The sequence below is a fragment of the Aquarana catesbeiana genome, linkage group LG02, assembly GCF_042186555.1.
Source record: "Aquarana catesbeiana isolate 2022-GZ linkage group LG02, ASM4218655v1, whole genome shotgun sequence".
NCBI lineage: Eukaryota > Metazoa > Chordata > Amphibia > Anura > Ranidae > Aquarana > Aquarana catesbeiana.
This window is the reverse complement of record NC_133325.1, coordinates 755,085,451-755,110,225: the sequence shown is the minus strand read 5'-3', so window position 1 is coordinate 755,110,225 and position 24,775 is coordinate 755,085,451. Positions and strand designations below refer to the sequence as shown.

Genomic DNA, 24,775 nt, shown 5'->3' with positions numbered 1-24,775 from the left:
AATGTCTTACTTATTTTATTTATTTTCATTTTGTTCACATTATCACTTTTAAAAAAATGTTTTATCACTTTTATTGCTGTCACAAGGAATGTAAACATCCCTTGTGACAATAATAGGTGGTGACAGGTACGTTTTATGGAGGGAACGGGGGTCTAAAAGACCCCAAATCTTTTCTTTGCACTTCAAAGTATTCAGATCACCAAAAACAGTGATTCTGAATACTGTATTTTTTTTTTAAATGGCGCCATTGGCAGCAGAGTAAACCAGAAGTGACATTGTGACTTCGCTTCCGCGTTTACACTAAGGAGACTGGATCAAGGCCGTTCCCGGCTTCCTTCAAGTCTCACTCTAGCCGGGGGAAGTGCCAGATCGCGGATCGGGTCTCCCGGTGGGACGGGAGGCCCAGGAAAAGCGGTGCATAGCAGCGGGGGCGGGGGAGTCCTCTCTCGCTCCTCGGGGATGCCAATCTGTGCCCACAAATGATGCCAATCAATGCCCATCACTAATGCCTTCCAGTGCCTGCTTATCAGTGATGCCCATCAGTGCCACCCATCAGTGTCCATCAGTGCCACCCATAAGTACCCATCGGTGCAGCCTTTCAGTACCACCTATGAGTGCCCATTAGTGCTGCCTATCACCGCCCATCAGTGTCACCTATCAGTGCTGCATATTAGTGCCCATTGGTGCCACATCATCAGTGCACATAAGTGAAGGAGAAAACATACTTGCACTTGTTTATAACAGAAACAAAGAAAAACTTTTTTTTTCAAAATTTTTGGTCGTTTTTTATTAGTTTAGCAAAAAATAAAAACCCCAGAGGTGATAGTTACATGGTTAGTAAGGTTGAATAAAGACCCCAGTCCATCCAGTTCAACCTGAGTGAATGTGGGTGCATGTCTACAATTGTCCCTATCCCTGAACATTGTGTCTCATTAGGATTGCTCATCTATTATTATTATTATTTTATTTGAGGTACCCATATAGCATTGTGAATTTACGCAGAACTCCACACATACATCGCACACTCACATCGGTCCCTACCCTCAAAGAGCCCACAATCCAAGGTCCCCAACTCCCATTCATATACTAGGGCCAATTTTTTTTTTAGACAGAAGCCAATTAACCTACTAGCATGTCTTTGGAAAGTGGGAGGAAACCGGAGTACCTGGAGAAACCCACGCAGGCACAGGGAGAACATGCAAACTCCAGGCAGGTAGTGTCGAGTGATCAAATACCACCAAAAGAAAGCTCTATTTGTGGGAACAAAATGAGAAAAATTTAATGTGGGTACAGTGTTACATAACCGCGCAATTGTCATTTAAAAAGGGACAGCACTGAAAGCTGAAAATTGGCTTGGGCAGGAAGGGGGGAAAGTGCCTGGTATTGAAGTGGTTAAAAATGTCTTCTTTCTCTGTCTTCTTCCTCCGGTCGTCTTCTTTTTTCTCCGGTCTTCTTCGTCTGGTGTTCTTCTTCCTCCGCCGCCGACCTGAGAATAAAAAAACGGCCCTCCCCCGACACTGCATCCCAACGATCTGTCCCCTCTGATGTCGCACATTTCTTATAAAACGATAGGGCCTGGCCATCGGGTGGCGTCAACCAGAGACCCCGCCAACTTGTGACATCACGGACCCATCATGCCCTGGGCAGTGACGTCACAAGGGGCGGGGTTTCTGAATGATGTAATTTGCCCGACAATTACATAAGAAATTTTTTGACGTCAAAGTGAACAAAGTGAGATTGGCGGGACTCAGCATCGGAGCAGGGTCGTTTTTTTATTTTCAGCACCAGATAAAGTAGACCGGAGGAATAAGCGCGGGGAAGAAGACATTTTTAATGAAGGACTGTCTCTTGTCTTTTGACACACTACAAGACTTTTTTTGGTGAGTGGTTAGGAGTACAATGTACCCCATCCACAATGTACCCCACCCCATACCGCAAATCGCAGTAAAAACGCGGTTAAAAAATGCGGAAAGCACAGCAAAAAGCCCTGCAAAAATGCTCAAAAGCAACATGCATAGATGTGAATCGAGCCTTACAAGGGAAATTTCTTGGGGGATGTTTATATTTTTTAATAAAGAACTTGCCAAACATTTGGGCATCTTTATTTCTAGGCTACAACTATTTTTGAATGAGTAGAAGTACTAGGTACCCCATACTCATTCACGTGGGGGGGATGTTTGAGGGCCCTCTTATTAAAAGCAGCTTCCAGTTTCCTATAAACACGACCCCCCAAAACACCCACAGAACCCCACAACCACAAGGCAAGTGTTGTGGAGAAGAGACCCTTGTTCTCATCTGCATGGGGACAAGTCACCCCCCCTCAAGTTGGGGAGGTATATGGCTTGGCATGGTTCGGGGGGGAAGAATAGGGACACATGCCTGTCCCCTCGCCCCTCCCTTGCCAGCCAATGTGGACCTCACACATTTTTTGTTGTGTTATGTTTTTTTTTTTTGTGTGTGTGTGTGTGTGTGAAGTACTCACTTAAAATCTATAGAAAAGAAGGAGACCTCTACCATGTCAGATCCAGAGTATGGTAGTCCCATCCCTGATGCACTTAAACAAAAAGAAATACCCCCTAAGTGGGACTTTCAAAGACTCTGATATAAAAATGAATGACTTTAATAATAATGCATATTCAATACAAATGGATAAAAAGACGTATAACGTCTGTACAGTACATACATAATACACAAAAACAGAACACAAAAAAGATCATAGTATACAAAGGAACATCAATACTCTCCAATGGGTAGTGTACCCTGATACCCGACGCATTTCCAGTCTTTAAAAAAACACCTTCATCAGAGTGAAGTATACTCAAATAAATGTTAATTCAATTTGAATGATTCCATGTTCAAAACAGGAGGCAACTGTTTCAGTAATCACAAAGGCGGACGCCAGAGCAGGATAACTGTCATGCATAAAATGTAATGCGTTTCCAAAGTATGTATAGCAGTAGGTGTGCTTGACAACGATCAGGCTCCACCCGAGGACGGTAGCAGCATATATAGTATCACCGGGATGGGACCGAGATGGGATATCACTAAAGCTACAAATGTAGTTCCTCCATAAGCCAATAGGATCCGTGAGTTCCTGGTCTCATATGTCCCGTGGAAGGCGAGATCCTGCGTGAAGCGTGGTGTCTCTGTGTCAGTGCCTGCATGTGTTGTGTTTTTTTTTGTGTGTGTGTGTGAGGTACTCACTTAAAATCTAATCTATACCAGACTCAATTTTTCTCTTTCATTCTTACTGTGCTACAGCAAAAAGGACATTTGAAAATTTTAGGAAATTAAACCATTTAAATTGCTGGCAAATGACTAAAACCAAAAAACGCACAAATCTCTCCAAAGAAGACTTTTAGTGGGGGGGGGTCTGTGTGATTTTTTTTTTTTTTTTTTTTAAAGCTGGCATTAACAGCTGTCAAAGCCATTTGCCGGCAATTTTAAACCGTTTTTCCTTTGTAAATGTCAGTGCTATAAAGAATCACTTCCCCCTAGCTTCATGGAATGTAAAAAAAAAATATTTTTGAATTGGTACATGTTCCCCAGGGCAGTGCCTACCTCCATACTAGTTTTTTGAAACTGGTAAATCGATGGGTATAATTCCGCTTTAACCCCCTCCGGTGAGCTCTAGCACTCATCTTCTCAGTTTGGCGCTCTGGTCTGTGGGCTGTCATTTAGCATCATCAAGTACAATGCAAGGCTAATAATCCTGAATTGTACATGAAAGAGGTTGAACTGTGAACACAGTCACGGCACCTCAGAGAGTTTGATTTGCAGGACTGGTTGCAGCACTAGAGGGACCTTGCCGGAACATCCAAGATAGAGGTGCTTTATGCACCATATTCTTGATCCCCTGGAATTAGAGGTTGAGCCTTGCAGTGCAGGTGAGCACCACTGGAAGAGCAGATGTCTAATTCTTGGAGTTGGACTTTAAAGTTTTTGTAGACCCCAATCATTACAATCCCACATAAGATTTACCATGTTAGTGTAATTTCAAAATTCATCCCCAATATTTTTAAATCAGTAGCTTTGGTTAAAATAATAACTGGTCATCCTACCATGATGGTCCTTGTGCAGGCTCTGTTCCTATCCCCCGGTTGTTCTTCTGTTGGGTCACACTGTCACACAGGCTTATGATGGAGACTATAACTGACTATTTCAGTACACATTACAAAGGCATTATCCATTGTCATCACCATAAAGAATCCCACCCTGACAAATGCCGTGTATGCAGAAATGTCTGCAAAGTGGCTGCAGGAGATCAGTTAACCTGAGGAAGCAACAGAACATGGAAAAAAAAGGCAAAGACGAGTATTGCATTTTAAAAATTGAAAATATTTATAAAACATAGTGGGGGTTATTTACTAAAGGAAAATCCACTTTGCACTGCAAGTGCACTTGGAAGTAAAGTCACTGTAGATCTGAGGGGGACATGCAAGGAAAATAAAAAACAGCATTTTAGCTTGCACATGATTGGATGATAAAATCAGCAGAGCTTCCCCTCATTTCAGATCTACCCCTTAGATTTAGAGTGACTGCACTTCCAAGTGCACTTGCAGTGCAAAGTGGATTTGCCTTTCCTAAATAACCCCCACTGTTTTAACAGGAGCTCGGATACATGCTTGTTTGTACAAAGCTGCTGACACATACAAGCATACCTCCCAACTTTTTGAGATGAGAATGAGGGACACCTATCAGCAAAAGTATGCAGGTATAGGACACACCCCTTGCAACGCCCCCTTAAAGGAGAATTGTACAAAAAAACAAAACAAGATTGGTTAAACCCACAAGTGCTTTTTTTTTACCACTACTATTATTTATGTTGGCTCTTGGAATTTACAAATGCAGCAATTTAGAAATCAGATGAAAGGATTAGGCTGGAAAACACTTTTTGATAGATAAAAAGTGCATTTTATATACAACTATATAGATCAGAACAAAATGAGGGACAAATGAGGAGGAATGAGGGACAGAGGGACATTGCTCCAAATCAGGGACAGTCCCTCGAAATCAGGGACAGTTGGGAGCAATGCATACAAGTTTGGAAGTCATTTGGAGAGGAATCCTATGCTTATTGCTTTTATAGTTTGGTGCGCTGGAAGCACCTAAAATGTGTGAGTACCCTGATGTTATGTTTTCTAAATACATTTTTAAACTAGCGATAATGCACTATCCAGCCTCTTTCTTGTTTTAAAATTGAGGACAACTTCTCTGGATTTTCCTGTGGGATCCTGCTGAGCCAGTTTCACTAAAGCCGCGCACAGACGGGTGGACTTTTCAACCGGACTGGTCTGACGGAACGAATCCGTCGGACAATCCGACCGTGTGTGGGCTTCATCGGACCTTCAGCGGACATTTTGTGTCGAAAATCAGACGAACTTTAGATTTGGAACATGTTTCAAATCTTTCCAATGGACTCGAGTCTGGTCGAAAAATCAGTTCGTCTGTATGCTAGTCCGACGGACAAAAAAAGATGCAAGGGCAGCTATTGGCTACTGGCTATGAACTTCCTCATTCTAGTCCCTTCGTACGTCATCAAGTTCAGTCCAATGGACTTTCAAACGGACTTTGTGTGTGGGCAAGTCCAGTCTCGTCCGAAAGTCGGTCGTAACTCAGTCGAAAGTCTGTCGGATGTTTGATACTGAAAAGTCCGCCCGTGTGTACACGGCATTAGAGCCCAAGAGTGGTTCAACTGCTTATGTGGACCAAACTTAAGTGTGCGGTCACACTGTTGGAGGTGAGCGCATTCACGCGGGGGGGGGAGCACGTGTGTGAAGTCACCCTCTTCTGATCAGGATTATCATCACTAGAGTCACTTTTTGGACAGTAATACGTATATACCCCAATTTGCACTTTTGTCTCTGTGGATTGATGAAAATTGGACACTTGATATTAAGGAATAATACTAATTTTTTTTCACTGTGAGCTTGCTTGTTACACATTTTTTTTTTTTTTTTATGTTCATGGTTACATTTTTTAGCAATATTGATTTTCATTGTTTATGGCACTATCTATGCATTTGTAAGGTTTAGCATCACACATCGCTGCATTTTTTTGTTTCATCGCAAGCTATAACTGGCAAAGAACAAAAACTGAAAATGGTGACCCTACTCAACAGTTAGATTACTTGTTGATTTTTCAGTTTATTTACATTATATAACGTTTCTGGCAAACCCTATTGACTGATGTCTTGATGGGGCAAAATAATTCTCTCATTTCTTTCCTGATATAGGTTGAGAGATAAATGTCATATTTAATTGTTTAAAAAAAACAGGGCTGTTTTAGTACTAGAGTCATGAGCATTTAGAATATTGTTGAGATGCATATAACTGCTTCTGAGGCTTGAACCGGCCCAGGTGCAGAATTTTCGGCATTCCTTTCCATTTTCTTTGGTTTCATCACAGGTCCTTTATGATGTTCACTATCTTGATTGCTCTTGGTTGTCTCAGAATAACCCTGGTTCACATAATGAAGTGGAAGAAATTTTTTCAAAGATTTTTTTTTCTTGCTTGACCGATTGTTAAAGAAATCTGTAAGGATTTCTTCCTCTTCTTCTGGTTCCGAGTAGATCTGGTTGATTACCATGGAGGAGATGATGATAATGGCGAAGAACGCAATCACTACTATTATAAACCAGCCTGCGTTGGTCTCGTCAGGGGTCCAGGTGTAGATTGTTGTCTGTGTAAGGAAGTCGATGTTCGTTGGTGAGACTTCAACGCTTGAGTCCCAGTCTGGTGTTACACTCTGATCCATTATGGCATTCCAGAGAGGTCCTGGAAAACACAAATATGAGGGAATTATTTGGAAAAATACTTGAATTTGTCAACATTGTTGGACACCATGACTTGCTTTACCAAAACAGTTTACTTATTGAAAGTATTCTTACATTTTTAAAGAATTTGTCACCTTAGATTGCAATATTACTGTAGAAAGGTCTTATTTTCTGTCATGGCCAGCCCAATATGGCAGTTTGGAGGGGGAAAGGGGGGGTAAATGAAATGTTCCGTCCCTATAGCAATTGTTACATTTTTCTTTAATTCTTATATAATCTTGTTGTGGGAGAATAACAGACCTAATCGAATCCAAATAAGTAAACAGCAAAATGGCCTGGTTTTTTGGTAGCCCGGAGTCAGGTTGTGTTCCAAGATACCAAAAGAGTGAGATGGTGGACTCGTTTTCTATCGGTTGGACCTGTGGTTGGACTTATTACTGATAAAATTACAAGTACATTTTTCTATATGGTAAGGCAAAACTCTAAATATAACATTTGGCCATTTTAATAACTCTGATGAGCGGCACTTTACCGCTAACGCGGAGCGGCCCCAGTGTGAGAATAGCCTACGTTTTCCTTAATATTAAGTTTGGCCTTGCTGGTTAATTTCTTAAGTATGCTGAACCCCCAGAGATCTTTAATAACTTTATTATTATTCAGGTAGGTCTCCACTCCTCAGAGGTTGTCTGCTCGGGATTACACCGTGTCAGTGGAGAAAAGTGCTCGCTATGTCACCTTGTGTAGGTAATTCAGTATACGCAGAGGCCCGCCAAGGCCCATCCTGGGCACTTTGACTGTCCAGTTTCACCTACACAGAGTGACAGGGCAAGCACGCTATAAAAGCGGCAGATGGTAATGGGGGGGGGGGGGGGGGGCAGGTCAGCTTTTGCAATGGGGCCAACAAGCTTCAAGCTACTCCTCTGAATGTAGGGCCCATTTTCCTAATGACCCCTGATGGCTTGGTTTTTAGAAGGGGTTCCCTGAGACCTGAAGATTATTTTAGGGGTTCCTCCAGGGTAGTAAGTTTGAGAAAGGCTGCTTTAGAGGAGGCCTCCACAAAACTGGTATATGCATTTTGGGTAGAATCGGCAACCAGCCTTTGTATCTTTTATGAAGCTACTTGCTGCTCCCATGGGCCTTCCCCTGCTATAATTATGAGGCTAATCCAGTCTTTCTGCTTCCGATACGTTCCCTATGAAGCAAAGTGAAGACATGAGGGTAAAACTGGCCATACACTGGTTGAAATTTGTCCAGTTCAACAAGGTGTGTGGGCTTCCCCACTTGACAGAAGTCGATAGTTTAATCGACTGGTCAAAGAGACTTATTGGAAAATTTTCCATTGATCCATCAGGTGTCCCTCTCAGAGTACAATATCCCATATATGGCCAGCTTTAGGCTGATAATTAGAGGCGTTTAGGTGAATCAGATGCTGGGGTTTCACCATAAGAATTCCCAAGAGCTACAAGAAGATTGTATGTGATTCCACCCACCAACATCCACTCAAAATTAAAGTATGAGTTATTTGGCCATTATCTTTAATTTGGTGTTACCATTATAAATTATGTCAGAGTATAAAGAAAATAATAGGATGGAAAAGGATCTGGGGGTCCTAGTAGATAATAAGCTCAGCAATGGCACGCAATGCCAAGCTGCTGCTAACAAAGCAAATATTGGCATGCATTAAAAAGGAGATTGACTCAAGAGATAAAGCAAGGATTCTCCCACTCTACAAGACTCTGGTCCGGCCTCACCTGGAGTATGCTGTCCAGTTCTTGGCACCAGTCCTCAGGAAGGATGTACTGGAAATGGAGCGAGTACAAAGAAGGGCAACAAAGCTAATAAAGGGTCTGGAGGATATTAGTTATGAGGAAAGGTTGCGAGCACTGAACTTATTCTCTCTGGAGAAGAGACGCTTAAGAGGGGATATGGTTTTAGTTTAAATGCCATACTGGTGACCCCACAATAGGGATAAAACTTTTCTGTGGAAGGGAGTTGAATAAGACACGTGGCCACTCATTAAGATTAGAAGAAAAGAAGTTTAACCTAAAACTACGTAGAGGGTTCTTTATGTCAGAGCAGCAAGGATGTGGAATTCCCTTCCACAGGCGGTGGTCTCAGCAGGGAGCATCGATAGTTTCAAAAAACTATTAGATAAGCACCTGAATAACCACAACATACAGGGATATACAATGTAATACTGACATATAATCACACACATAGGTGGGACTTGTGTCTTTTTTCAACCTCACCTACTATGTAATACACAGCAATATCATACCGATAAGTTTTCTAACCCTTCCTTGCTTTTTCAAAAACTTGCAAGAGAGTTTTGCGTTAAGATACACTTTAATCAGTTCCTGATCACCTGCCGCACATATACTGTGGCAAGGCGGTTCTATTGCGCAAATTCACATACCTGTACTTGATTTTGCCGCTGGAGGAGTGATCGCGTGCTGATTGGCCACAGGGGGAGTCAGTCAGTGGGCTCGGTGGACGCGATGTCCGCCGGCCACCCGAGATCGCTCCCCACGGAGACAGAACGGCGGTCTGCCGATGTAAACATGCAGACTGCCGTGCTGTCAGGCATGGACACTGTGATCTTGTGTTTCTGCTAATCAGGAACACGGATCACAGTGTCCATGCAGTGAGCCCCCCCCGCCACAGCAGGAAAGCACAATTAGGGAATACACTTAACCCTTTGATCGACCTTTATGTTAACCCCTTCCCTGCCAGTGTCATTTATACAGTGTCAGTGCATATTTTTAGCACTAATCGCTGTAATAAGGTCACTGGTTCCCAAAAAAGTGTCAAGTGCCAGCTAGGTGTCTGATCTATCCGCCGCAATGTCGCAGTCCTGCTAAAAATCACTGATCACTGCCATTACAAGTAAAAAAAATTAAAATGCCATAAATCTATCCCTTATTTTGTAGGCACTATAACTTTTGTGCAAACCAATCAATATACGCTTATTGGGATTTTTTTTTACCAAAAATATGTAGCAGAATACATATTGGCCTAAATGAAGAAATTAGATTTTTTACATTTTTTTTTTATTGGATAGGTTTTATAGTAGAAAGTAAAAATATTGTTTTTTTTTCAGAATTGTCGTTCTTTTTTTTGTTTATAGAGCAAAAAATAAAAGCCGCAGAAGTGATCAAATACCACCAAAAGAAAGCTCTATTTGTGGGAAAAAAAACACATCAATTTTATTTGGGTACAGCGGCGCACGACCACGCAATTGTCAGTTAAAATAACGCAGTGCCATATCACAAAAAATTGCGTGGTCATTAAGGGGGTAAAACCTTCTGGGGCTAAAGTGGTTAAAGTGTATGTAGCCAGAAGCTGGTTATTATGCCTGCAATTCAGAGACATTTTGCAGTGTTATTAATGTGGGGTTGGCGCCCTCTTGTGTTGGCTGGACTCTGTGTGTCATTTCCTTTTCTTTTGACAAAACTTAGTGCAGAGCAAAGCACTGTGGGATGTGTAGTTCAGAACGCTGAAGTTTCCATTCCAGCGAGAGTAGTTTGAACTACAACCACCAGATTGCTGGGAATAGAAGAACAGATTGTTGGGAGATCATATAAAAAGAGCTGGAGAGGCCTACATTGCTCTCTTGGGACCCTGGTTTGAATCTGTCAGCAGGAAGCTCTGTGTCATTGTGAGCTGCTGCTGAATTGTGGCCTACACATCAGGGAGCCGTTCAGCTGCACCCAGAGGGACCTCTGCGGACGGCATCGTTTCTATCCCCCAGCAGACCGGAGGCTGATCCAGGTTATCCAGCGACGTCTGCACTTCAGATCCCGGTAGGCCACGGCATAGTGTGGTGGACTCCAGACACCGTTTCCCAGAGCCGGGATCCAGAGGGAGTTCCTGAAAGATTCTCATTCATCGCCTGCATTGTTCCAGCAGTTTTTGTATCCAGTGTAGTGAGCGGGCATAGCCCATTTAGATTATTTAGAACACTGCATACAGACATCATTTACTCCGCCCAGTTTTCTGGTACTTGTGGTGCCACTGGAAGCCAGTTCATATATTCTTTAGAAGACTGTATGCAGACATCTATGCCCTGTTCACATCTTTGCTACTTGTGATCTGACCAGATACAACACAGTTAAAATCATACAGGAAGAGTTTAAAGTAAAATAAGAATACATAGCAGATCCACCAAATCTGTTATACACTATTGCTAAGGATCACCTTGATTACATTATTACAAAGCTAGCTGAAGACTTCCGGATTTCAAGGAATAGCACATTTTTACCCTCTCTTCATCTGCTCAAGTGACTAAAGTTGTTTTAGCACAGAGGGTCTGCTCTTATTTCTCTAGAACTTCATTTAAAGGAGCCAGCCAACTTGAACACAATAGTTGCATATTGTCTGTCATGTTGTAATATTGTTAATGGCCTGTAGGTTGTGGAAACATTGGAAATAAAGTGCTAGTTCCCTCCCCTTCTGCTGACCTGTTCACATAGGTTTCTGTGATTTGGGTAAGGTCAAATTGAATTTGAGTCATACTGTGTACTCGGTGTTTCCTTGCTACTGAAGGGTCTCAAGTCACTAAGTTTGCCTTGCCGTTTACATATCAGGAAATACAGTGCAGCACATCCATCCATGTCAGTAAATGCCTGAGAACTTGTGAATGTGAATGTGTGAGGAGCAATGCCTCATGGGACATGTAGTCCTGGGCAGGAAATGAGTGGTTCTAAAGACAGATGTTTTTTTTACCTTGCTATAGGGGCACCCTATATTACACATTGCAGCTTGCAGGCAAGAGGAGCCAGAAGTGTCGGTGGGGGACCCCAGAAGAGAAGGATCGGGGCTGCTCTGTGCAAAACCATTACAGAGCAGATACGTTTGTTGTTTTAAAAAAAATCACTTTAAAGACTCTGTGCAGGGAAGATCAGCATCTGAACCCAGAGAAAGTGGAAGTTTATAGACTGGAGGTTATAGAAGGCATTACAAATACATGTAAAGTAAACGTTTACCAGTATTGTGCATTATATTTTAAATGATTATATCCATAAAAAATGGCTTAGCTTTTAGTACTACTTTAATATAAAAGATTTAGATCTCCCTTCCACCCTTCATATAGGTTCATGTCTGACTCCTAGTGATAATGCCCATATATGCCACTTCTGGGTGTATTAACTAATTTATATATATGTGTGTGTATATATATATATATATATATATATATATAGATATATATAGATCTATCTATATATAGATCTATATATATCTATATATATATATAGATATATATATAGGGCTGCAACTAACGATTATTTTCATAATCGATTAGTTGCTCGATTATTGTTTCGATTAATCGATTAATAACCTTAAAAAAAAAAGTGTGGTGTTTATTTAGTTAATATTTAAAGTTTAAAAAAAAAAGCTATTTATTCTTAAATATCTCTATGCAGTGGTAAATATAAACAACGAACTATATGGTTAGGGAGCAAAATATTGAATCCACTCTGAGAATAACAGACAGAGATATACTGTATATACACTATTAGAGGAGATATACTGTATACACTATTAGAAGAGAAATACAGTTTTTTGGCCAATTTGTTGTTGGGCAGATTAAAAAATACAAATTGCTGCAAAAACGCATTACATGCTTTTCTGCAGCTTCTCCATTGAAGTATATTGAACCGAAAAAGCACCGTTTTGCGTTAAAAAAAAAAAAAAAAAAGTCCTTGACCCTTTTCAAATACGAAGCGGCTGAAAAAAAGCATAGATATGAACGTGTCCCATAAAAAACACAAAGATGTGAACCAGGTCTAAGACGTTTAGTAACATAATGGGGTTAAAAAAAACTAAAATGAGCCCTTTATAGTACAAAAAAAGCAAATCACTACTGTAAGGGGTTCATTTTTTTACTGTAGAACTGTGAAAGTAATATTTACAGTAGCGATTATTTGCTCTTTTTTGTACTATAAAGAGCTAATTTTATTATTTTTAACCCCATTATGTTACTGGCCGATTAATCGATTATGAAAATAGTAATCGATTAATTTCATAATCGATTAATCGATTAGTTGTTTCAGCCCTATATATATATGATAAAAGTAATATATATTATTACTTTCACTGTTTCACAGTATAAATGAACCGCAGCGATTATCTGCTCTTTTTGTACTATAAAAGGGATCATTTTATTTATTTTTTAACCCCACGTTGACAGGTAATACAAAAAAAATAAAAAAAAGTATGCTGCTGCTACTAAATGTGTTAGGCCTAGATCACACCTATGCATTTTTTGGTACTTTTTTGCAGAAACGCACTACAGTGTATTTAACATGGTTTCCTATGGGACACATTCACATACTATGCTTTTTTCAGCCACTGCGTATTTGGAAAGGGTCAAAGACTTTTTTCAACGCAAAACTGTGCTTTTTTTTGGTTCAATAGACTTCTATGGAGAAGCTGCAGAAAAGCATGTAGTGCGTTTTTGCAGCAATTTGCATTTGTTAATCTGCCCAAAAACAAATTGGCCAAAAAAAGCATAAAAAATGCAAAACGCAAAGCGCAGCAAAATTGCGTGTGCAAAAATGCATGAATGAAATAATGTCATTTGAAAATTTCACTTGGTTTTAACATTCAGTTTTAAAATGAATGTAATTTCTGAATGAAAACCACAAACACTGTCTGAAAATTCCTTTGACCAAGAAGTTTTCTATTCTGCTCCTTCAAATTTTCCCATTACTGTGGTCGAAAAGAATGTTAATTTGACCCCACTAACGATTAGAAAATAATTTTTTTGGAAGGAAGACGTTGTTTTTGTATGGCCAGCATATAATATATTACAGTTCTGTCTGAAAATCGGCAAAACAGTCTTTAATTTTTTATTTCTTTAAATAAAAAATTTGATCTCTGAGTCTGATGATATTTACCAGATTCAACCTCTAATATTATATACAGTATATCTCTTCTGTCTGTTCTTCTCAGAGTGGATTAGAGATTTTGCTCCCTAACCATATAGTTGGTTATTTATATTTACCAGTGCATATAGATATTTAAGAATAAATTGCCTTTTTTTTATACTTTACATATTAACTAAATTATACACCACACTTTTTTTAAGGTTATTATCCAATTAATCGATTAATCGAAACAATCGTCCAACTAATCGATTATGAAAATAAACGTTAGTTGCAGTCCTATAGCAGTTGGTAAGATGACTGAACCCAGGGTGTCAGAAGTGATGGAGGATTTGAAGAGTCGGGCAACCAGTGGAGTACAGAGTCTATTAGCAGCCCTTATGAGGGTAGTGTTACATGTACAGTGGATATAGTCTACACACCCCTTTTAAAATGTCAGGTTTCTGTGATGTAAAAAAAAGATTAATCATTTCAGAGCCATTTCCACCTTTAATGTGACCTATAAACCTCAATTGAAAAACAAACTGAAATCTTTTAGGGAAGAGAAGTAAAAATAAAAAAAAATAAAAAATAATGTGGTTGCATAAGTGTGCACACCCTCTTATAACTGGGGGTGTAGCTGTGTTCAGAATTAAGCAATCACATTCAAGCTCATGTTAAATAGGAGTCAGTACACACCTGCCATCATTTAAAGTGCCTCTGATTAACCCCAAATAAAGTTCAGCTGTTCTAGTAGGTCTTTCCTGACATTTTCTTAGTCGCATCCTACAGCAAAAGCCATGGTCCGCAGAGAGATTCCAAAGCATCAGAGGGATCTCATTGTTAAAAGATACCAGTCAGGAGAAGGGTACAAAAGAATTTCCAAGGCATTAGATATACCATGGAACACAGTGAAGACAGTCATCATCAAGTGGAGAAAATATGGCACAACGGGGACATTAGCATGAACTGGATGTCCCTCCAAAATTGATGAAAAGATGAGAAGTAAACTGGTCAGGGAGGCTGCCAAGAGGCCTACAACAACATTAAAGGAGCTGCAGGAATATCTGGCAAGTATGGCCTGTGTGATGACAACAATCTCCCGTATTCTTCATATGTCTGGGCTATGGGGTAGAGTGGCAAGACGGAAGCCTTTTCTTACCAATAAAAAAATCCAGGCCTGGCTAAATTTTGCAAAAACACATCTGAAGTCTCCCAAAAGCATGTGGGAAAATGTGTTCTGGTCTGATAAAACCAAGGTTGAACTTTTTGACCATAATTCCAAAAGATATGTTTGGTGCAAAAACAACACTGCACATCACCAAAAGAACACCATACCCACCTTGAAGTATGGTGGTGGCAGCATCATGCTTTGGGGCTCTTTTTCTTCTGCCGGAACGGGGCCTTAGTCAAGGTAGAGGGAATAATGAACGGTTCCACATACCAGTCAATATTGGCACAAAACCTTCAGGCTTCTGCTAGAAAGCTGAAAATGAAGAGGAAATTCATCTTTCAGCATGGCAACGACCCAAAGCATACATCCAAATCAACAAAGGAATGGCTTCACCAGGAGAAGATTAAAGTTTTTGAAAGGCCCAGCCAGAGCCCAGACCTGAACCCCTTTTGGAAATCTGTGGGGTGATCTGAAGAGGGCTGTGCACAGGAGATGCCCTTGCAATCTGACAGATTTGGAGTGTTTTTACAAAAAAGAGTGGACAAATATTGTCAAGCCAAGATGTGCCATGCTGATAGACTCATATCCCAAAAGACTGAGTGCTGTAATAAAATCAAAAGGTGCTTCAGCAAAGTATTAGTTTAAGGGTGTGCACACTTATTCAATCATATTATTTTATTTTTTTTATTTTTACTTCCTTCCACCTAAAAAATTTCAGTTTGTTGTTCAGCTGAGTTGTACAGTTTCTAGGTCACATTAAAGGTGGAAAAAGTTCTGAAATTATTTATCTTTGTCTCATTTTTTTACATCACAGAAACCTGACATTTTAACAGGGGTGTGTAGACTTTTTATATCCACTGTATGTATAGCCATTTTTAAATTTTGGATAGGGTAGAGAAAGGTTAAAACCCCAGCCAGATTATTTATTGTTGCTTGCATCCCATTTGGGGTGATATCCCTTCACTTCTTGTCCTAGAGGTACAGCCTTTCCATCCCTTGAAAATGTACTTACTGCAGACTTTTCACCTCCCCCCCTCCATTGCTGCCATTATGATGCTAGTCTAGTCTCTCTTCTGCTGTCGCATTTCCTATGAAGCAGAGTAAAGCATGAGGCTCCCTATGAAGAGAGTTAGAGAAGTTTAGATGGATCAGATGATCAGGGTTTACCTTGAGAATTCCCAAGATGCCCCCTTTTTTTTATCCCCCAAAGTAAACAAAAAAAGTACATGTGAGCACACACAAAGAGGTGCATTAGGTTGTATCATGGTCCCTGACTCTTCTGACAGGGGCTAGGCATACTCAGATCCACCTAGCTATAAAATCTGATGGACCCCGCTTCTCATGATCAGCCAAACCGACCAACGAGTACTGGGTGGGGGGCTCTCCCAAAGAGAGGCCTTTCAAGACAGGGGAGGAAGAAAGCTTGAGGCCACACAACCTCCCCCTAGACTTCAGGACATGTGATAAAAGGCCCACATCCTATCATTCATGAGTAGAAGGAAAAACACCAATAGAAAGTGCAACGACAAACAGGTGGAGAGTGACTAAGTAGGACTTGATGGAGAAACTCTACAAGATGAAGGTAAATATACATATATCAAATTTCAGCCAGTTCTGCAGGGGACGTCCAAATTTTGATCCATGTATGGGCAGGGTGGTTGTACAGTAGTCAACTTCAGTACAACTGCTCTGTTTAAAAATTTCAGCTTGATCAGCACCGCTGGTCAGTGTTCCGATCAGTGTATTCTGACAGCGGTGAAGTCTCCCCACTGTCAAAATACAAAGGCACAGTGGGAGGGTTTCCTCATCCACCTCAAATGTCTATGGGCTGTCTAACTCCCCTCTTACAGTTGTTATCAGATGTCCTTATTGGAAGGTTTACCCTTACCTCTTGTATTGGTGACAGCTCTAAAATTTTGGATTTCCCGTCACTTTCTCAGTGACAAAGGAAAATAGAGATGGTGATTATCTCCAACAGGGACACCAAAAAAAACCCCGACAGGGGTTCATACCCTTCCCTAAAACTTCTCGTATAAAACTTTTTTTAAAAATTGGATTTTGGATACACTGTAAAGATACATTAACATTTTTTCATTGATGTGCATTTTGGTACATGCTAATATATGTTAGCAGGTTGCAATGCCATTAATTTTTAATGACACCCCAATACACTAAGGCAAGGCTCGACAAATCCCAGGCGCCAGGTCGCAATTGCAACTAGCAATTGTGGCCTGGTGCCTGGGCTTTTGGCACCAGCCATGAGCATAGCATGCCAGAGCATAGGAGTTGCCAAGCGATTGGCTGCGACACACACCAATCGCAGGTAATCTTCTTACAAGTCCCTCCTCCTTTGACCCTATTGGCCGTCAACCTAAACTGGCCCTTAAATTGAGGAGTGAATCTGCAGTGACTGTGTATGGGGACAGCATGGGATGCCCGGAGATCGTACTGAAGCTGCAGTATACCTGCTCTCTGCACATCACAGCACGGCTATAGATAGGAGCCGGGAGTTACTGAGGAGGGTGAAGGTAACCGATGAGGGCCGGGGCCTCCACACCCTACAACTTCAAGCATGCTGTGCATGTGCTCGGGACATGGAAACACTGCACACCTGGGCACAATCAGTGGAGGCTCCTACACACGTGACTTCAGGGAGCCCTTCTAATTGGCACATTGTGTGTGGGGAGATGACAGCCTGGCAGCCATTCAGGGCTGAGCTGTGTGGCACTGGCACAGGAGTGGCAGTGTACTGTGTGTGATCAGGGGGAGTCACCTGGCAGGATCAGGCACTGGCAGGGAAGGGGTTCATGCTCCTTGTCTACCCTGTGAGGTCACTTGTCCTATCGTGTCCTACTCACAGGAGATAAGGGGCTGGTGTGAGAAGGCAGATGATTGATCCTTCATATGGGGACTTTACTTCCTCTCATCACCCTCCAACTCAGCTATATTATCTACACATCCAGCACTGCTGCCATCAGTCCCTAAATATGGTGGTCAGTGTAGCGCCCTGGTGCCCACATGTTGGCTCTTTGACACTTCTTGTGTGGCCCTTCAGGGCCCCTGCAGACAGTAGTCTGTGTTTTTTATGTGGATGCTTCATCAAACAAGTAAAGTCTTTGGGTATAGTAGTGACCTGTTTAGGTGGCTTTTTTTTACGTATCTTACTGTTTTTAGTGCTGGCCATCCCTCTCCTCTTTTAATGTTTATTTCCCTTGCTGTTCTCTTATAATGGATCTTACTGAGAGAAATCAAATGTGCTAGAAGTCATCTTGATTGAGGGCTTCTCTTGCCTGCTCTCACTGTCACTGCCCGCCCACCTCCGACATCATCTTCCTAGTTTGACAGCTGGGTGCTGGGGTTGCGGTTCTAGGGGCCTCTATTTTGCAGGCTTGATCTAGTGCAATTCCCTTACCACCGGTGAGTGGACAGGGAGTGTGGGGCTTTTGGCTGCATTGTCTTCAGTTTCTCCCTGTCCTACCACACAGACAAGAGTGGCATGAGAATGCGCATTGTGACCCCGGTCACCTGATCTCCCATCGCTCCCTCCTTGCTGCGCTGTCCCTCCCTAGCAAGCCACTGCCAGTTACATGCATATGGTGGCCAGGTGACGGTCAGGCTGGAATGCTGCCTTTCTGCCTTGGGCCTTTGTTCTACTCGGGATGGTCCGCGCACTTTCCACTGCGTTTGGACACCACTTCTGTATAGGTAGGACGCTGTCTATGGCAACAACCTTGTAAAATTTACTAACTGTAAATGTATCCAACTCCGCTTTCCCCACAATCACTCACTGTGGGTCTTCACTCAATGAGCTCCCAGTCTCGCTCACTAGACTTCAGATCCAATAGCCACTGGATCCCCTTCAGCTCTTCCACTTTTAGCACTCAGTATCTTCCTCAAGCGTCACCCCCGCTTCCCTGCTGGGTCCCTGGCTTGGCACTCACAGATACTGTTCAAGCGTCACCTCCGCTGACATGCTAGGTCCCTGACTTGGCACTCATTGATGCTCCGCAAGCATCACCTCTGCTGTCCCGCTGGATCCCTGACTTGGCACGTGCTGAAGTTTTCCCACTTCTTCGCCGTCCCTGGACGGTGAGAAGTCTGCTCTGGTACTTGCTTCAGCTTACTCAGTGGTCTCCGGTAGCAAGGTGGATGGTCCCTTAGTGGCGACAGTTTTTCCTCTACCTCTGACCACAGCTGGTTCCTCGGCTGGCGGAACCGTCACTTCTGGTTGGACTACAAGCCTGCAGTCCCATCCCTAAGCTGCTTTCCTGTTCTGGATAGGACAGCCCAGCAGCCAGGTGTCCCCGGGATAGGCCTCAGGCTTATGACCTAGCAGCCCGGGGCAGCATAACACACGTCTGTCCTTGCTATGCCCTTGTCTAGCCTAATGTCACCAGCTACAATGCCACCTGGTAGTGCAGCAATTTCAGAATTAGGGGGAAATCAATTGATCTCCTAACAATTTTCTAAGGCAACTATCGCCTGGCATTTTAATAGCAACCTTGCCTAAACTTCAGGGTGGGCTATATTACCCAATTCCCAAGACAGGCAGTTCCTGGCGTCAGAGAGGTGTGTTTTTTAATTAAGCCCTGCTTTGGGCAAGCAGCGATCTGGCACTTCGATCTGGCACTGAAAATTTGTCAAGCCCTGCACTAAGGCAATTCAGTTCCCATGCCCATGTGTTTAAGTGTACATTGACGCACTAGAGCTTCACTATAGCAGACAGAATCTGGAGCACATGGAGTTCATGCCAACCAGTTGGCCTCTATCTTTCATTTTCAATACTTAACTGAACAAGCCAAAGATAGAAGCTAACTGGTTGCCATGTACAGCTGCTTCAGATTCTTTAAGTTTTGATAAATCCCCCCATTGCATATATGGGGGATTGAGCTGAAAGCTGTTCACACACTTGGGTCATATCATGTTTTTTTTTTTTTTTATCTTCTACATTGTTGAGTATTCCAAGATGTGGATCACATAACATAAAAACGTCTTTATTGCCTTTTATCCTTTGCTGGGGCACAATGCATCTATCACCTGGATTGAGGCAGTTAGTTATCTAAACCTTTTAATACTATTATGATTCTTGCATAAGGGAATGTTGATTCTGTCATAGTATTACTAATCCCATTGCATTGAAATCTTCAGCTAAACCAGATCGGATGTCACTGAGGCTGAAAATCATGGGTACAATTTCACCACATGAACAGGCAAGTTAAAGGATTAATCTTAATGAGGAAATGCAATAAACACTGATCATTGCTATGCTACACACGCCATTTTATCATTTTTTGGTATATATAAATTAAGAAAAAAATAAAAAATACTTTTTGGTCGGACTTTAAAGGCAGATGGGACACTAAGATATTACTCGGTGTCCCATCTGCCTTTAAAGTCCGACCAAAAAGTATTTTTGTATCAAACAACTTTATTTACACAGATGTCGCCAGGAGCTGGCTAATGCTGCCTGCATTGTCAGGAGACACCGTGCAGCGTCGCTGCTGTGGAGCTGTTCTCTTCTAGTGTTCAGCTGGACTCTGTGTTGTTATATCCTGAATATAGAGTGGCTGAGTTCTATGAGAAAAAGCAAAGCATCTTGGGACGTGTAGTCCATGGAGCCAAGATCCGCATTCAGCTGGACTGGTTTGAGCTACAAATACCAGCCGGCTGAAGAGGAAGAACAGAATGCTGGGAGAGGTGATAAAAGGCCTGTGTGTGGGTGGGATCTCTCTCTTGGGACCCCAGCCTGGAAACTGGTAGCGAATGACTCTGTGTTGGTGTGTGCTGTGACCGAGTCGCAGCCTGTGCTGCGGAAAGAGGGAGAGTCACTACATGCGGGTGCAGGAGCATCCATTGCCAGCTACTGTACTTCTATCTGACCAGCGGCGACCCCGCTTCCACTACCCAGAGTCGTTGGGACTGGTGAGCGAGCACTTGCCCATTCCTTTACTACAGAGACACTGCATGCAGACATCACTGTTTGTTCCTTTGCTTAAAGTGGAGTTCCACCCACTTTTACAACTCTTCAGCATCCCTTACTAAACTGTGCACTGTAAATGAATTGGATATTTTCTTATTTTTTTTCTCAGCACCTACTGTATATCTGCTGTATTCATTTTTCACTTCCTCCTCCCTGGCCATGGCTCATCGCATCATTTCCTGCTTGCAATGCTTTCTGGAAAGGGGCAGCAACTTCCTCTGACACTTGCTATGGAAACCTGACCTGAAACCTATTACACTGCTTGTGCTGCACTGAGCATGTGCGAGATCTGCAAGGATGAGATCCAGGAAGAAATACAGTCTGGCTTCAGATGCCCACACTTAAGTTGGCCACGGCCTGCTGTAAGTTTATAAAATAACAAACTACTGCTATAAACTAACAAAACAGACCTTAGTTTACAGACTAACTTTACTAGAATACATTAAGCTTGTGTATTATAGGGGTATTTTTATTTAAAAAGTATAATTTTGGCTGGAACACCACTTAAGGCCTGTAGGACCTGTTACACAAACTCTTTGTGAAGCAACAGCGGCGCTCCTTTTCCACAGGACACCATAAATACCCTTTGCTACACATTGCCAGTTAAGGTGTCACCAGGCTATTTCACCTTCTCCTAATTACCAGGATATCTCAAGTACTCCATTTAAAGAGCTCGCTAAAGACCAAAGGCTTCTTTCTTCTCTGAGAGACTACAACATATCTTCCTTCCCACTAAGGGGCTGTTCAGTTAGTAACAGAAGTACAAGCACCTACACCCAGGACTCTATTTACTGGCTGAGCGGATTTAGGTATTCAAGGGTTAAGAGCTCTATTAATGTAAGGACATTGTTGTATTTTGCTGATCCATTTGGCCTGTAGTGTTGAGGCATAGAAGGGGGTGGTTTGAGACACAAGAGCGGTCACCCCTCTGCCCTCCTCCTGCCCGTTCACATAGGTTGAATAAAGTGTTGCCTTAAAAGTCTTTATTTTCTACAATCAGTTATTGCTTCTGTGTCACTGTTTTATATCATTGCCTTATTTCTTTGCTACTGTAAAACTTCCACGGGGGTTTAGTTTATACCACTGGGGATTAAAGCTTATAGCCTTTGTGTGTGTGTGTGTGTGTGTGTCTTTAACCACTTCAGCCCCGGAAGATTTTACCCTCTTCCTGACCAGAGCACTTTTTACAATTTGGCACTGCGTCGCTTTAACTGACAATTGCGCGGTCATGCAATGCTGTACCCAAACAAAATGTATGTCCTTTTTCCCCCACAAATAGAGCTTTCTTTTGGTGGTATTTGATCACCTCTGCGGTTTTTATTTTTTGCGCTATAAACAGTTTTGAAAAAAAACAATATTTTTTACTTTTTGCTATAATAGATATCCCCCATTTTTAATTTTTAGTTTTGTTTTTTTTTTTGGTTTGTTTTATACAAGTTTCTTCATCAGTTTAGGCCAATATATATTCTTCTACATATTTTTGGTAAAAAAAAATCACAATAAGCGTATATTGATTGGTTTGCGCAAAAGTTATAGTGTCTACAAACTATGGGAAAGATTTATAGCATTTGTATTTATTTACTAGTAATGTCGGTGATCTGTGATTTTTAGCGGTATTGCGACGGACAGATCAGACACTTTTGAATATATGGCTAAATATAGTAACCAAAATAAAGATAAAGTCAGCACTCACCACATCCAAACCAAAAGAAAGCATTGTTAAGATCTACTTGACAGTGATAGGAGGTCCCAACACTGATAGGAGGTCCCAATAGAGCCCGTCTAGAGCTTCACAGTCTTTAGAAATGAACATTGTAGGCAAATCTATCCAGCACCAGACCCTCAATGCCACAAGTTGTTTAGAGGGCATGGCCAATAGAGATACCATATAATAACTGAGTAAAGACAAAGCCAACAATCACCAAATGCAAACCCAAAGGTTTAATATATTTTCCAGTATGACCTCATTAAAAGTTTGAGGTTGGTTTTGGTGAGTGAGGGCTTTCTCTTTACAAATGGTCTGTCTGCTGCTCTGGACTTTAACTTTCAGTGTTCCCCAACACAGTACCCCCTGGGAAACATGTCCACCACACCCCCTTCTTCCACTATGTCCCTCAAAATGACTTGCCATGGGGGCAGCATACGAGTTGCCATGGCAGACATTTTTCTATAATTGTAAGGTATCCTCCTAATTTTTTTCCAGGAATTTTGCCCACTATGTGTAATCATTACTAACAACCAATCAAAATACCTTTTTCAGGGGGAAAGAATGGTATGAAATAGATTCTGGTTGCTATTAGTTATCTGCCCTTGACACATTGCTGCTTGACTAATTTATGAGTTTATTTGGCATAAATTAGATTTATAGAATAACCTATAGGATAGAAAGAAGAGGACACATGATAAATACTTACGGCTGAAGGAAGCTCAGCTGCTCTCTGTCACTCTGGTGCTTATTACATCCAGGCTTTTAGTATAATGCAGATATGCAGAAGGCAGCAAGGAGTGGCCATATAGCTATTTGTAAAGCAAATGAAAAAAAAAAACTACACAATTTTTTGTGTTAGGGTAATCTGATCCTTGTGAATTCTGCAAAACCACATATTTTACTAAAATGCCAAGCATCTCGTGTAGAGTCACTAACAAGTTTCTTAAAGTCTATGTAAATCCAAAACTTGCTAAATTTTGCTTTGGATAGAATGTGGAAGATTAGAACCTCTAGCAGTTTTCTTTTGACATTGGTTTCCTCACTAGGGAAGCTTACCCTCTAATTGTCCTCTTCTCCTTTGTCTCCAATAGAGAAAGTAATGGGAAATCCAAAAGAAAGAGGCAAGGGTAAATCTTACAAAGGAAACACCTCCATGTAATAGTGCTCAGCGCTGGTGATTGGCACTCAGTGCAGTACCATGGGAAAAAGTGGAGCCAACCACATCCATCCCATACCCAGAAGTATGAGGAATTTTGCTTTCTCCACCGGACAACTTTTTACTCTGCCCTGGATTAGACATGTGCGGTTCGTTTCGTCTGAATAAATATTCAGACAAATTTTTCATTATTTGGAAATTCAAATGTATCCGAATGCTCAAATTACAGTATAAACTGTCTACCAAATGCTCCGAATAACTAAACAAAATTCGCCCGAATTTTAGAAATTCAAATCAACTTCTAATAAAATTTTACGTCGAATTCCAGTCATATTCGACCTGTAAACATATTTCTAAAATCAAAGACTGTGTGTGTTATTAGAGTACCATTTTGAAATAATTCTGTTTTTGTTAAGCCAAAGGTGGTTGAAAGAGTCATTGTAATCATTTGATGAAGATTTTTCTGTTTGTTCACTTTGCCACATTCGAATCGAGAAAAAAAAAGTTTAGTTTCAACAGATTCAAAATGTATCGATTCGCATGTTCCAAATCGAAAAAAAAAGGTAAATTCGAAAAAGACATAAAAGGAATTTTGAACACGAATCCTGAATACAAATTGAATGAATCAACGGAACTTAACTAAACTAAATAACTAGATTAACTAATCTAAATGAAACAAAAAAATGTTTTCGTCATGCACATTTTTACCCTGGATAGCTTAAAGCTGAAGTTTAGGTATGGCAATTTTTGCATAGTTACATAGGTTCAGCTTAAATCAATGTATGTACCTATGCTCCATATCTATGGTATTCCTATGGGAGCTGGAAATCACCAGGGGCGGATCCAGAGTCCAGTCTCGGGAGGGGCACTGCCAGAAAATATTTTTTTTTTGCGGGCAATTTATTGGGAAATGCCTGGTGTTGGCGCTTCAATCATCACGGCACCATGGTTGTTATGGTGTCAGGATGATTGAAGAGCATTATTTATATTATTACATTGTAATATAAAATGAAATGGTTCAACTCACCATAATTCAGAATCAGTGGGAGCCCTGAGTGTGTCACTTGCCACGTCACCTGCCACATGTTGCGGATTGTCCACTTGCCACGTCACCTG

General features: G+C 41.5%; 1 long non-coding RNA gene across 1 annotated transcript; it reads right to left on the bottom strand.

The window, feature by feature from the left end:
• Nucleotides 1-2,604: 2,604 nt before the first annotated feature.
• Nucleotides 2,605-23,277, bottom strand: LOC141130100 (uncharacterized). The gene is made up of 2 exons (XR_012241993.1): nucleotides 23,210-23,277; nucleotides 2,605-6,776 (listed from the first exon to the last, which is right to left on the bottom strand). It is a non-coding gene; the product is annotated as an uncharacterized lncRNA (long non-coding RNA).
• Between the last annotated feature and the right edge of the window lie 1,498 nt (nucleotides 23,278-24,775).